We start from the raw sequence: 15,000 nt of genomic DNA, 5'->3' as shown, positions 1-15,000 counted from the left end.
CGCGTCGCCTCTCCCTCGTCCTCTCGACTCTCAACTTCTCGTGCGATCAAAGCTATGCTAAAAATACAGAGTTGCAACACCTCCTTTTCTCTCCGTTTTCCGCGTCTCCGCAAAACGCAAATTGTGCAATGGAAAGATCGAATTTTATCTTTTCTATCTGGGAAGTTCTAAGATAAAAAGAAAGAAAGAAAGAAAAAAAATCTTATTTCTTTTTGGTTTTAGTTTTGCGTCATTGTTTTAGTACATGTGGTTTTCGATTATTCTTCGTAAATTTCGGACTGAACGTACTTCTTTTTCTTTCACCGCATCGCTATCTTAGTAAATTCCATCTCATTATCTTTAGCACTTCCTTTAAGTCACATTCCTTATCTCCTTCCTCCTCCTCCTCCCATTTATCATGCCCCTATCACTTTCTTCCTTCCCCTCTTTCTTCCTACCCACCTTCCACCTCCCTCTAGCCACTCCCTATCGCTCCCCCCCTTCTCTCTCTCAATCTGTGTGTGTGTGTGTGTGTGTGTGTGTGTGTGTGTGTGTGTGTGTGTGTGTGTGTGTGTGCGTGTGTGTGTGCGTGTGTGTGTGTGTGTCTGTCTTTCTGTCTGTCTGTCTGTCTGTCTGTCTGTCTGTCTATCTATCTGTCTGTCTGTCTGTCTGTCTGTCTGTCTGTCTGTCTGTCTGGTCTGTCTCTCTCTCTCAAACACACAATCTCCGGTTCTACCCCTTCTCTCCCCCTCTTTCCTACCACTCCCCTCCACCCTCCGCCACCCTACTACTCCGCCTATCCCCCCTCCCTCCTTCCTGCCAATCCCCTCCTTCTCCCCTCCATCCTCTCCCTCTATCTGATGACGACATCCATTTCCACAACATAAACCACCGAATGGGGTCGTTCAGCAAGTCAGTTGTGCCAACTAGTTCAGTCGTACCTCAAGATTGTGTCTCGTACGCTGTGCTTAACATCCAAAATTCTTTTCAACTCATTTTTTTTTTCTTTTTGATGCTGAAGTTGTAAATATTATTGTTTCTACTCTACATACTTTTATTTTCAATATTTTTGCATACTGTATCTTTATTTAATAATTGGCAAATGTGACTGAGTGTCAGTATTGTAAAGTGTGTCTGTGTCCGAGTATATTTCTCAAACTTCTTTAAGTGTGCGTGTGTATATCTGCATCTATGTACTGTTCATAAACTTTATTTGTGTGCGTTACTTTGAATTTCTTAGCATGTGATTGTGTGTTTATGTTTATTTAACTGAATGAGTATGCGCGTGCACGTTTCTGGGAACTTCCTTGGCAGGGGAGTGGCATGCCTTGGCAGGAAACGATAACGGGGGGGTGGGGGGTGGGGGGTGAGGTAACCAAACGCAGTCTAACCTGGTGACAACAAGGGAATACCTCAGTACGAACGAAACATTTATAGACACAAGAAAATATACACGAAAAAACACACACACACAAAACGAAAAAAAAAATTAACAAACAGACGTAAAAAAGAGTACTATAACGTATGAATGTGGGAGAGGAATGGTTGGAGAGGAAAAGGAGGAGAGGAAGGTGGGGGAGGGAAGGAGAATCCAGATATGAATATAAAGGAGATATGATAACGAGATGAGGAAAGACTTGAATAAGAAACAAGTGTGCCTACTATGCAAGAACGCACACCCAGGCGTTGGCCAAAACAAACTTGTTTTCGTGATAATTAGGGGAATAGATGAAACAAAGACAGCTAAGGAGAGGGCGGAGGAAAATAAACTGGAGAGCAAAGAGGAACAGGAGATATGGGAGGAGGAGGAGGAGGAGGAGGAGGAGGAGGAGGAGGAGGAGGAGGAGGAGGAGGAGGAGGAGGAGAAGAAGAAGAAGAAGAAGAAGAAGAAGAAGAAGAAGAGAGAAGGAGGAGGAGGAAGAGGAGGAAGAGAAGGACGAACAGGAGGAGGAGGAAGAGTTGAAGTGACAAATGGAGGAACGGTAGGAGAAGGAATAGAGGTAGTGCAATGAGGAATAAGAACAGGAGGAGAGAGAAGAGAGAAAAGGTGATGGAGGAGAAAGAAGATGAAGACAGAAAAAAAGAAAACATAATAATAACAATAAGAAGAAGAGCAGGAGGCGCGCGAAATGTGATTAGCGACCATATGGACTTCCACGCCCACTTTCCCCCCACCTGGCACGCGCACATATGTTATTCCCAACACGACCACACTGCACGCGCATCTCCGGGGCCGTGCGCCACCGTCCGCGATCTCATAGCTTGTGCAAACGTCGGCGATGAGCGATAACCTTGTATCAGTTCGGGAATTCGTTGCGTGTGTTAGCTCTGACGAGATACATGCGGGCGAACCTACGCTAAAAATGTGTGTGTTCGTTATGCTAGACAGACGCTAGGTAAACACAGTCTTGTAACGTTTCTTCTTCTTCTTCCTCTTCTTCTTCTTTTCTGTCTTTGTATCTCTATCTTTCTTCTTCTTCTCCATCTCTCTCTGCTCTCTCTCTCTCTCTCTCTCTCTCTCTCTCTCTCTCTCTCTCTCTCTCTCTCTCTCTCTCTCTCTCTCTCTCTCCTCTCTCTCTCTCCCCTCTTCCCACACACAAAGACACAAAATCACCCTAACATTGAACACCAACACAATCATCACATCTTTCCCATTCTTCTCACACACTTTGCCAACCGATATTCCGAATGTCACAACGACCTCCCCCCCCCCCACCATTTCCTACCCCCTTCCCCATCCTTCATCCCCCCCATCCCTTCCGGAGCCCCACGTCCCCACCCCTTCCCCTATCCCCACGTTCCCACCCCTTCTCCATCTCCACGTCCCTACCCCCCTCCCCATCTCCTCTTCTCCCCCTCCCCATCTCCTCTTCTCCCCTCCTCCCTACCCCCACCCACGCCCGAATCCCACGCCATCAAGCAGCATCTCGAGCTCCAAGGTCCTTGATAATAACGCAAGCCAGTTTATGTGTGTGCAAGATGAAGATGCAATACTTCCCATCCCCCTTCCCATCCTCCCCCTCCACTCTTCCTAATCTTCCTCCCTCTTTTTTCCCTGATCTTCTTTTATCCTTTTTCCCTAATCTTCCTTCTTTCCTTCCTCTTTTTCCCTCCCCTTCCTTAGGTCTTCCCCATCTCCCTCCCCTCTCCCTTTATCTTCCTCCTCTCCTTCTCCTCCCTTCACTCCTTCCCATATCCCTCACCCCTCTCCTTTATCTTCCTCCTTCCCATCTCCCATTACCTACCCTCAACCGCCTCCCTTCTCTTTCCTTCTCCCCCTCTCCCCCCTCCCCACCCTCTCCCTCTCCCTCTCCCTCTCCCCCTCTCACTGCATATTGCATGCATTCTTACTCTGCATTCCATGCATGTGACGCCCGTGCGAATCGGGAGAAGAAATACGGTTTCCACAGCGGGTGCTCGTGGGAACAGAAAACCTTCTTTCTACATGTGGTGCGTGGGTGCGTACATTGTGTGTACGTATTGTATATATGAAGGTTATATACATGGGTGTTTGGGTGTATGGGTGTGTGTGTGTGTGTGTGTGTGTGTGTGTGTGTGGTGTGTGTGTGTGTGTGTGTGTGTGTGTGTATGTGTGTGTGTGTGTTGTGTGTGTGTTTAGAAGTTTATTAGGCACACACCACACACACACACACACTCACACACACACACACACACACACACACACACACACACACACACACATCCAAACCAATCACAAGCCCCAACCTAGCACCACGTAAAACGCCCCAACACGTCGTAACACCACCACACGCCCGCGGGAGAGCACAACACACCGAGCGCCGAGGAGCCACAGGAGGGAAGATGCAACCCGGCGCAGGTAAAAATCGACGGGCAAAACCTGCAGGTGAGGAGACATTTCGGGCGCAATGACCTGCAGGTACGAGGATCCAGCTAGGAGAGCATAAAAAAGAACGAAAATAGTAATAATAATAAGAAAAACGTAGAGACTAATAAAAAAGGGGGAATAGGAGAGAGAGAGAGAGAGAGAGAGAGAGAGAGAGAGAGAGAGAGGAGAGAGAGAGAGAGAGAGAGAGAGAGAGAGAGAGGAGAGAGAGAGAGAGAGAGAGAGAGAGAGAGAGAGAGAGAGAGAGAGAGAGAGAGAGAGAGAGAGAGAGAGAGAGAGAGAATAAATACGCGAGTCAGATAAGCAAGACATTCCATTCGGTTATATAAAAAAAGAACAAAAAGATGAAAAAAAGAGTAGGTACGAATAGAAATAGGGTACAGGAGAGAATAAATACGAGAGCGAGGTAAGCAAGAAATTCCATACGGTTACAGGTACGACTATCTTAATTATCACTATTAGCAGTTAATTAATGTCGCGTACGAAGGCAGACTCCAGCGAGGTTCTTTGTAAATGTATATATATGGGCCTACAGACAGATAATAAACAGGCTTACATGAATACCAGATTAATTAACATATAATGGCGAGTACATAGACAGACTTCAGGTTTTTCATAAATTTATAAACTGGCCTATAGGCTGTACTGGATGGCATGTAAAGACGAATACGAAAAGAAAATTCAGCGATTTTTTTATAAATATATATAGATATACACACAGATAATAAGCAGGCCTTAATGGCAAGTACACAGGGCAGACTACAGGCCTATACACAAAAACTGAATATGTCTATATGAATACTGGATTAACTGACATTTAAGAACGAATGTAAAGCCACACATTAGCAAGTTTCTTTACGAACGTCTCAATATACAGATAGAAAATAATCTGAAATGCACAATATAAAACGTATCAACGAACCTTATTATTATTAACGCGATGGAGGATAGACCTATTGCAGAGAGCGAAGAGGGAAGAAGAGAAGAGAGGGGAAGAAAGAGGAGGGAGAGAGACACACACAGAAAGAGGGAGAAAGACACACAGAAAGAAAGACACAGAGAAAGAGCGCCCAGCCACCGACGCATGAAATCTCTCGCACGTGGCTTCCTGGTACAATAAACTTTCGCTACAAGGTATTGCCAGTACCATAAAAAAGACGAAAAAAAACACTTCTGTAATAAAAACAGCTCTCTTTCCTGGTATTGCACGATAAAATAAAGCAAAAATTTCCCGACACACAAGAGTAAAAAAAAGAAAAAAAGAAAAATGTAGTTTCCTGTAATACCAACATGACATCTGTGCATACATACATACATGCATACATGGATACATACTTGTACGCACACATGAATAGATACATACACACATATAAACATGTATCTATCCATCCATCCACCATGTATATATGTTTATATCTATCCATCTGTCTGCCTAATCTATCTATCTAGCTATCTATCTATCTGTCTATCTATCGATATGACTGTCTAAAGGATATATATATATATTATTATAATTATATATTTAATAATATATATTATATATAAATATATAATATATATATATATATATATAATTTTATATTAATATAATTATAAATAATATATACATATATATATATATATATATATATAATATAATATATATATATATATATATATATATATATATATATATATATATATATATATATCACATACCGCCGGTTAAATAAGCAAATAGTATACTGACATACCCTTTTTTAAACTAAGCAATTGATCAATCCTCGTCCTCTAAAAAAAAATCCGTCATGGAAACGCCATACAAAGACAACGATAAAAACCGCACCCCACCCCCCCCAAAAAAAAAAAAAAAAATACAAAGATCAATTTCGCGGAGGAAAAAACTATTTAATCCCTTTATTTTTTTTTTTCTTTCAAGTACTATGAAAGGTCTGGCGGTTCAACAGCGCTACCGACTCCCTGACATTGAGTACCAGCCGGTTCTGGGACGACGCGACGGGGGCAAAAAAGTGGTATGATTTCCGTATGGACCATTTTGCCGGCGTTGCTTTGGTCTTTGAGAGTGTTATTGTTCAGCGATTGGTGATGGTTTTTATTTGTTGTGATTTTCCTTATTTCGCTTCGTGTTTTTTTTTCTCTCTCTCTTTCTTGCTTTCTCTTTCCTCCCTTCTTTCTTTCGTCCTCTCTCCTCCTATCCCTTCTCTTACCCTTTTCTTGCCTGCCTGCCTCCCTCCTTCTTCCTTCCTTCCTTCCTCCCTTCCTTTCTTCCTTCCTTTCCTCCCCCCCTCTTCTTTCTCTTCCTCTAACTTCTCTTTTTACGTCGATAAACCACAAAGAAGAGGAAAAAATGAAAAAAAAAAAAAAAACGAAGAAAAAAAAACATGACATATGACAAAAAGTTAACAGAAAAAAAGAATAAAAATAGTAACAATAAAATAAAGACAAATGAAAATAAAAAAATAAAAAAAAGAAGACAGAGTAGAGAGACGAGAAAAATCGGACGGTTCTTCCTACTCCACGACTCCCCCCCCTCCCTTTTCCTCCCCACCCACCCCGCTCTCCCTACCTTCTGTTTCCCCCCCTACTACCCTCCCCTAAGACCTTCACCCCCCACCCCCGACCTCCAAATCCCCCTCCCCTACCGTCCTCTCCTCGCCTCCTATCTCTCCTTCCCCTCCCCTCCCCTTTTCTTACCTCTACCTCCCTCCCTAACTTCCCCCCTCTACCCCTACCCGACCCTCTTACACCTACCTCGCCCTCCCCTCCCTTCTTACCTCCTCCTCCTCCTCCTCCCCTACCCCTTACCCTTCCCCGCACCCCCTGGAGGTTTCACATTCCTCCGGCGTGTCAGGTGCGTTATGGTGCCTCCCCTCCCCCCCTACCTACCCACCCCATCCCCGCACCCCTCCCGCCCACCCGCCCACCGCCAGCAAGCAACGCCACCGGTTCGCTGTCTATGTTAGTATTAACCGGTTCGTTGTCTCTGTAAACACTGGTTCGTTATCACTTTACCGACACCGGTTCGTTATCTCTCTACTAATACCGAGCGGTTCGCTCTTTCTCTGCCAAACACAAGTTCATAGTCTCTCCAAGGGTTCCTTTTAACACCTGTTTATCGTCTCTCTACTTACATCGGTTCGATATCTCTCTATCAATAGTGGCTCGTTAATTCGCTATGTCTGCCTAAACTCATGGCCGGGTTACCGTGAACTACCTGATTCGCTTATGACGAGAAACGGTTCCATGCAATTACCGGTTCGCTCCTGGGACTCTCCTCCGTCATCGTCATCACGATTATTGGTCATGTGATCAGACTGGTTCTATCTGCATTACTCTTTTATTGGTTCGCATTACTACCATGAACCGGTTCTCCAAACATTCTCTCTCTCTCTCTCTCTCTCTCTCTCTCTCTCTCTCTCTCTCTCTCTCTCTCTCTCTCTCTCTCTCTCTCTTTTATCTACTTTGTCTCTATTTATCTATTTATATACGATAGATAGTATACAACTATCTATCGACTACATGGGTGGTGATACAGAGATAGAAGTGACGAACTAGTGGAGTTGGTTCTTGTGCTAGAACCAGGAAGCCTGGAAATAGAAATGGCTCGAGGCATATGCTTCGTAAATAATGGTAATTTGGCGTGTTATTTATTGCGTATAAATGTGTGTGTGTGTGTGTGTGTGTGTGTGTGTGTGTGGTGTGTGTGTGTGTGTGTGTGTGTGTGTGTGTATGTGTGTGTGTGTGTGTGTGTGAGTGTGAGAACGAGAGTGAGAGTGAGAGCGAGAGTGAGAGTGAGAGTGAGAGCGAGAGTGAGAGTGAGTGTGTAAGTATAAGTATGTAATGTGCGTGAATAAGTATGTCCGTACGTGTGTACATATACATTTACACGCACGAATTCGCATACCTGTGCGCATCCTCCATACGGGAGTCTCAGCGTCCCTGCGTGCCAGCCAGCCTCACCCCCCCCCCTCCCCGCACATCCTCAGAAATCCAGCGAGAGTTCGCCCGCCCGGGACCCGAGCCGAGAAGGTCAGGCTGCCCCTCCATTACGGCAAGGTCGTACCCCCATCGACCCTGAAAAAAGGTCGTCGAGAAGCGCAAATCATGCCACCCTTTCTCCTTCCCATGTATGCTCCCCCCCCCATCTCTTCGGGTGCATGACACCGCCGTCGGACATTACGTCAACGCCGACGCAATACGCACGTCGACTCGATCAACGGCAGCACCAGTTACTACCCCCACCTTGCTATATCCCCTCCTTCTCCTTCTCCTTCTTCTCCGTCTTCTTCCTTTTCTTCTCTTTCTCCTCTTCCTCCTCATTTTTCTTCCCTCTTCCTTCTCCTTATCTTTCTCCCTCTTCCTCCTCCTTATCTTTCTCCTCCTTCCTCCTCCACCACCTCTCCCACCACCTGCACCTCCCTTTCCTCCTCCTCCTCTCTCTTACCCCCTTACAATAACTATAAATTAATCGAAAAACATTCAACTAAAAAAACAACATTACAATAATAATGCAAAATATACCAATATAAGCACACTGCCCACGCACGCCAGCACACACAGGCACATTTTGGGCGCTTTGTTATTCATAAACAGATACTGGCCATTCATCGATTCTGCTTGCAAATTGGAACAGAGTGGAGAAAGGAGAAGGAGAGGAGGGAGAGGAAAGGAGGTGAGGAGGGGGAAAGGAGGAGGATAGGAGGGAGAAGGGAGAAGGGAGAAGGGGGGAGGGGGAAAGAAAGAGGAGAGGAGGAAGAAGGGAAGGGGTGGGGAGGGGGAAAGGAGGAGGAGAGGAGAGAGAAGGGAAGGGGAAGGGAGGGGGAAAGGAGGAGGAGAGGAGAGAGAAGGGAAGGGGAAGGGAGGGGGAAAGGAGGAGGAGAGGAGGGAGAAGGGAGGAGGTGGGGAGGGTGAAAGGAGGAGGAGAGGGGAGGAGGGAGATGGGAGGAGGAGGGGAGGGAGAAGGGAGGGGAAGGAGAAGAAGGGAGAAGAAGGGGAGGAGAAAGATAAAGGGAATTAGGGGAGCAATAACGATGATGATAATGATGGAATGATGATAATTCCGTAACAATAAGAGCAACACCACCAACAACGACAAAATTGGTATCAAAAACAAAATTAAATTATATAAAGGTCTAAAACAGCAAAACTGGCAACCCGGCAGCTGATAAGTTCGCAAAGAATGTCCAGTTTCTTATCACTTTGGTCTAGTTTCCCTCCTAAAAAAATGACAAAATGGGTGATGAACGTGCAAACACTGATTAATGAAACCAGTAATTACAAAATTAACTAAAATGTTCGTAATTTAATCTGCAAACAAATCAACCATCAAATTATTGGCTATGAAAATAGAATTCTTTATAAAAACACACTCGCACGAACGCGCACGAACACACACACACACACACACACACACACACACACACACACACACACACACACACACACACACACAACACACACAACAACATAATGTGAGTGAATGAGCGAGCGAGCGAACGAGTGAGCGAACGAGTGAGTGAGTGAGTGAGTGAGCGAGCGAACAAGTGAGTGAGTGAGTGAGTGAGTGAGTGAGTGAGTGAGTGAGCGAACAAGTGAGTGAGTGAGTGAGTGAGTGAGTGAGTGAGTGAGTGAGTGGAGTGAGTGAGTGAGTGAGTGAGTGAGTGAGCGAACAAGTGAGTGAGTGAGGAGGATGACGTGAATGAATGAATGAATGAATGAATGAATGAGTGTGTGAGTGAGTGAGTGAGTGAGTGAGCGACCGAGACCAAATTGCCGCCATTTTTTTCCAGCAGAATCGAACAGTCTCGAACCCGCCTCCGAAACCGTAAATCAAACTATAATTCGAAATTCTGCGCCTGCATGCTCACCGCACCATATTTTCTGGAGATAATTTACGCTGCACGAATGATGTACGCTCGACCTTCATTCTCGACTTAGAATAGGTTAGACAAAAGACCAATAAAACAAATCTCGCCGACTAATAGATAGGTTTGTGTGTGTGTTTGTTCTTTTCTTGGTGCGCATTTCGTTCGTCTGCTTCTGGGCTGTGCATTTCTAGGTGTGTTTGTTTGTCTGCTTTGCTTGACTCGGTCTCTCGGTCTCTCAGTCTCCATTTCTCTCTTTTTATCTTCCTCTTTGTTTCTGTATCTCCCTCTATCTCGCTCTCACTCTCGCTCTCGCTCTCTCTGCTTTCGCTCTCTCGCTCCCCCTCTCGCTTTCTCTCTCGCTCTCCCTCTCTTCTTTTTCTCGTGGCTCTTCTCCTTTACATTCTCCATTATCTTTTCCTCTGTTCCCTTCGTTTGCATTCTGTCTTCAACTCCCTCTGCCCTTTTCCCTTCCGAAACAGACTTCTGCCCTCTCTTTTTCTTTCTCCCGTACCTTTTTTCTTTCTCTTTTCTTTTTTACTTGATAACATAACCACCCTCTCTCTTTTTTCCTTTTTATTTAGTCACGTATTCTTCCTACCTTTTTTATTTAGCCACGTATCCTTCCTTTCTTTTCATATTTTTCTTTTCTTTTTTTATTTAGTCACGTATCCTTCCTACCTTCTTTTTTTTTTGTCACGTATCCCTCCTCGCCTTTGTTAGCACCGCCGTTGCCGCCAATTATCATTAATTTTTAGTAAGGCTAACGCGACCTGACACACATACGTTGCATTAGCAATCTCCGCCAACTTTCCTCGATACCTTGCGTGCGCTCCTGCCTGCATTCCTCACTGTCTGCCGGTGTGTCTGCGTGCTTGCCTGCCTGTCTGGCTGTCAGTAGGTCTTTTTGTCTGTCTGTCTGTCAGCATGTTAGCATGTTTCTTTCTGTCTGTCTGTCTGTTCTATCTGCGTGCGTGCGTGTGTGTGTGTGTGTGTGTGTGTGTGTGTGTGTGTGTGTGTGTGTGTGTGTGTGTGTGTGTGTGTGTGGTGTGTGTGAGTGTGAGTGTGTGTGTGTGTGTGTGTGTGTGTGTGTGTGTGTGTGTGTGTGTGTGTGTGTGTGTGTGTGTGTGTGTTCGTGTGTGTGTGTGTGTTCGTGTGTGCTTGTGTTCGCGTGTGCTTATGCTTGTATGTACATGTGTGTGTATGTGTTCATATGTGTGTGCATGCGTGTATGTATCCGCCTTTCTACCTGCTAACGAATCGATGTACCTGCCTACCGCCTTGTCACCTTGCCTGCCTGCTTGTCGACGTGTGACCGCCCGCCTACCGACCAATGCAAGCAGCGGCTAAACAAAGCGGAAACAGCGAGTCGTCCTATATTACGATGATCACGACCTATGAAATGCATCTCCACGAGCTCCTAATGACTATTCCCACATCCTTACCCTCCCTTACCCTCCACTTCCCTTCCCCTTCCCCTTCCTTCCCTTCGCTCCCCTTCCTTTCCTTTCCTTCCTTTCTCTAACCTTTCCTTCCCTACTCTTCCCTCCCTCCGTCCTCAATCCCTTTCTTCCTTTCACCTTCCCCCGTTCCTTGGTCTTCTTACCCCCCTCCCCCTCTCTCCTTACCCTAGGGCTGCTCAAACTCCCCTTCCTTTCCTTAGGGTTCACTATTCCTTCCTCCTTCTCCCCCCTCCCCCCTCCCCTTGACCCCATATCCTCACTCTCACCCTTTCCCTTTCCCTTAGTATCACATCCCTTCCCTTAAACTTTCTTTTTCCCTTTTCTCCTTACTTCCTCCCACCCTTTCCTTTCCCTTTCTTCATCGTCCTACATTTACTTCTCCCATTTCCTCGCCTATATCTCTCTCCCTTTCTCTTCCACTTCCCCCATTTCCTCACCTATATCTCTCTCCCTTTCTCTTCCCTATCTCATTCTCTCCTTTCACCGACGACGTTTCTCCCACTTCTTCCTTCTTATCCTATCCCCTCATTTATTCCCCTTATTCTTATTCTTCCTTCACTAATTTGCGCTCTCGAGATGTCACTGTCTTCACCCCACTTGCGCACTTCGGGGCTGGCTTGACGTCCGTTATCGAGCGCTTTTGAAAACTGCGTAATTGTAAGGCAATTTCATATTTATTACTCGATTATTGATTTCTTTCTGGAATTTCGACCTCAGACTTTCGCCACGAGTGTTGTTAAGAGGTTAGATTTCTACCGGAAATCTGACTCCTAGATTTGATAGGTTCGGGCGCGCGTAGGTTTGAGCACTTAGTAGGAATTTCATTACTTTTCCACAACTGCACTTTTTTTTTTGCGACGTTTCGGCGCAAGCAAGATCTCCATGGAAAGTAACTGCAATTTTCCTCTCCTGTTCCCTCATTCGTTTTTTTTTTCTCCACCTGATTCCCCTTTTTCATAAACATTTCCCTTCTCCTCCCCACCTCTCTCTCTCTCTTTTCTCTCTATCTCTCTCTCTCCCTCCCTCTCCCTCTCCTTCTCCCTCTCCCCCTCCCTCTCCCTCTCTCTCACTCTCTTCTTCTTCTATCTATCTTCTTCTATCTATCTATCTATCTTCCCCTCCCCCTCTCCCTCTTCCTCTCTCTCTCTCTTACTCTCCCCCCTCTACTTCTCCCTCTCTCTCTCTCTTCCTCTCCCTCCCCCTCTCTCTCTCCTCTCTCTCTTCCTCCCCTCCTCTCTCTCTTCCTCTCCCCCTTTATCTCAATCTCTCTCGCTCACTCCGCATCTCCTTGAAAGACAGCTCGAGGGAGGAACAGAGAAGGGGGGAAGGGGCATCTTACGCATCTCCCCCCTTCTCTGACTCCTCTTCTCCCTCATACCCAAGACCCCCCCCCTTCCCCACTCTCCCCCCAACACCCCTCCTCCACCCATCCCTCCACACCCCCTTCTCTACCCCTCTACCCCCCCCCCTCGATCAGCCTCCCCCATTCTCTACCCCTCTACTCCCCCGATCAGCGCCCCCCCCTTCCTCTGCCCCTCTACCCCCCCCCCCGACTAGCCCCCTCCCTTCTTCAATCACCCCCTCGAGCCTCCCCCTCCCCTTGTATCCCCTCCTCCAGCCCTCCAACCCCCTACTCCGCACCCTTCTCCACCCACCCCCCTCTCCTCCGTGTCCTTCCACCCCAACCACTTTATCCATCCCTCCTCCACCCCGCCCCCCCCCTCGAACCCCCTCCCCTCCCCCTCCCCCCAACCTCGCCGTAAGCATTTTCCAGATTAGGAAGTATTGATAAACAGCCACTCTCCAGGGCACGCATTTCATTATTATTCCTCTAAATCATTACGGTTTCGCCATTCCCTTCGTTATCATTCCTATTTTCTCTCCCGTTTCCGTCGCCGTTTCGCTACTTCCTTCCTTCGTTTTATCATTCTTATTTCTATTCCAATTTCCATTACTGTTTCGCTATTCCTTTCGTTTATCATACCTATTTTCACTCCAACTTCTATTACCTCTTGGCTATTCTTTTCCCGTTTTTAGGCCTATTTTTTCTCCCATTTAGTATTTCCTTCGCTATCATTCCTATTTTTTTCCCATTTCCATTACCGCTTTTCTCTGTCTTTCTTCATTATTCTTTTTTTTTCTATACTCCATTTTCGTTTCAAATCTCGCCTACAATATTGGCATTAGAACGAACAAAAAAAAAATCGGACAATATATCTTTCCGATTAAAAACTATGATCACTGAATTTGCCTTGTTGTTGTTGTTGTTGTTGTTGTTGTTGTTGTTGTTGTTGTTGTTGTTGTTGTTGTTGTTGTTGTTGTTGTTGTTGTTGCTGCTGCTGCTGCTGCTGTTGGGACGACTTAGCAAAGGTAGGAGGCGAGGAGGAAGAGAAAGAGAGAAGGAAAAAAAGGAAGGAGAAAAGGAGGGAGGGGAGGAGGAAGATAAAGGGGAAAGGAGAACAACGAGGAAAGGAGAAGACAGAGAGGTAGAGAGGTAGGAAGGAAGGGTGGAAGAGAGGGAGGGAGATATAGAAAGAGGAAGAAAGGAAGAGAGGAACGAAGAAATGAAGGAAGGAAGAAAGGGCGGAAAAAGAGAAGGGAAAATAGCGAAAAAGCCAACATACAAGAAAGCGCTAAGAAAAAGAAAGAGAAAACACGAAAGAAAGGAAAACGAAAGATACAGACAGACAGACACAGACGAAGGCAGAAGAAGAAGGAAAAGGAAAAGCGATATGGGTCTCGATTACCTAATTACGGAGCCAATCAGGAGGAAGTAATTAGCCGCCGCATTCACGTTCACTTTGCGGCCGCAGACGATCAAAAGCCGCAGTTGATCCGCTCGCGACGGGAAATCACGCGAGAGGCAGACAGACGCGGCAGGCAAGAGTCCAGAGATATTGGGTCACAGTTTGGTATGATGAATACTGTATAGCAATGAGTTACTGATGGCGTTGCATCATGAGTTTGTGTGGTGGTGGTATTATCATAGTATTATTAATATATATATATATATAATATATATATATAATATATTATATATTATATATTATTATTATAATATATAATATATATATATTATATATATATATATATATATATATACATGCATAGGTAAGTATTTACTCAATTTTATACAAATAAAGGTACAGATAAATACAGAACCTCTCTCTCTCTCTCAATTAATTTATATTTATATTTCTATCTATATCTCACTATATATTTTTTTCCCTTTACATATCTACATATATCCTTATCATTACATATCTATATCTTTGTCATTATCTATCTGTCTATCTATCTATCTACATAAATAACTATATTTATATCTTTAACAATATCTACTTCTATTTTCATCTATCTCTATATTTATCCGTATCTTCATATATATTCATTTCTATATCTCAAACACGGAAAATCTTTTAATTCAATCTATATCTGATCTCCACCTTCATATATATTCATATCTATATCTCAAAAACGCAAAATCACGACCTTTTAATTCAATAACACGCAAACTGAACCCTCGGACGCCACGACCCCATCCATCAAGCAGAATAAATGCTCATATCTAGCCAACACGAAAGGAACAATTACTGCTTCACAACACATCAGCGAAAAAAAAATATTTGCTCATTCAAATGCTTCCTTGGCGAGTGAAACAAATTAAGAGGGATTTATTCGTTGATTGTGTTGAACAAGGTGATGTGTTTTTTTTTTATGTGCGAGTTGTCATTTTTCGAAGATGTCAGATCAATTCTTAACACGTTTAAGTTTAAGCTTAAGGGAAATTGAACAAATGTGGTAGGCCTAGGTTTTGGAACCAAGCCGA

General features: G+C 44.9%; 1 protein-coding gene across 1 annotated transcript in view; it reads right to left on the bottom strand.

Annotated features, from left to right (window-relative positions):
- LOC119597312 (dual specificity testis-specific protein kinase 2-like) overlaps positions 1 to 15,000 on the bottom strand; it is an 82,529-nt gene that overhangs the window by 65,745 nt on the left and 1,784 nt on the right. The gene's annotated exons all lie outside the window — the stretch shown is intronic.

The sequence above is a fragment of the Penaeus monodon genome, chromosome 39, assembly GCF_015228065.2.
Source record: "Penaeus monodon isolate SGIC_2016 chromosome 39, NSTDA_Pmon_1, whole genome shotgun sequence".
Lineage (NCBI taxonomy): Eukaryota > Metazoa > Arthropoda > Malacostraca > Decapoda > Penaeidae > Penaeus > Penaeus monodon.
This window is presented reverse-complemented; position numbering and strand designations above follow the sequence as displayed.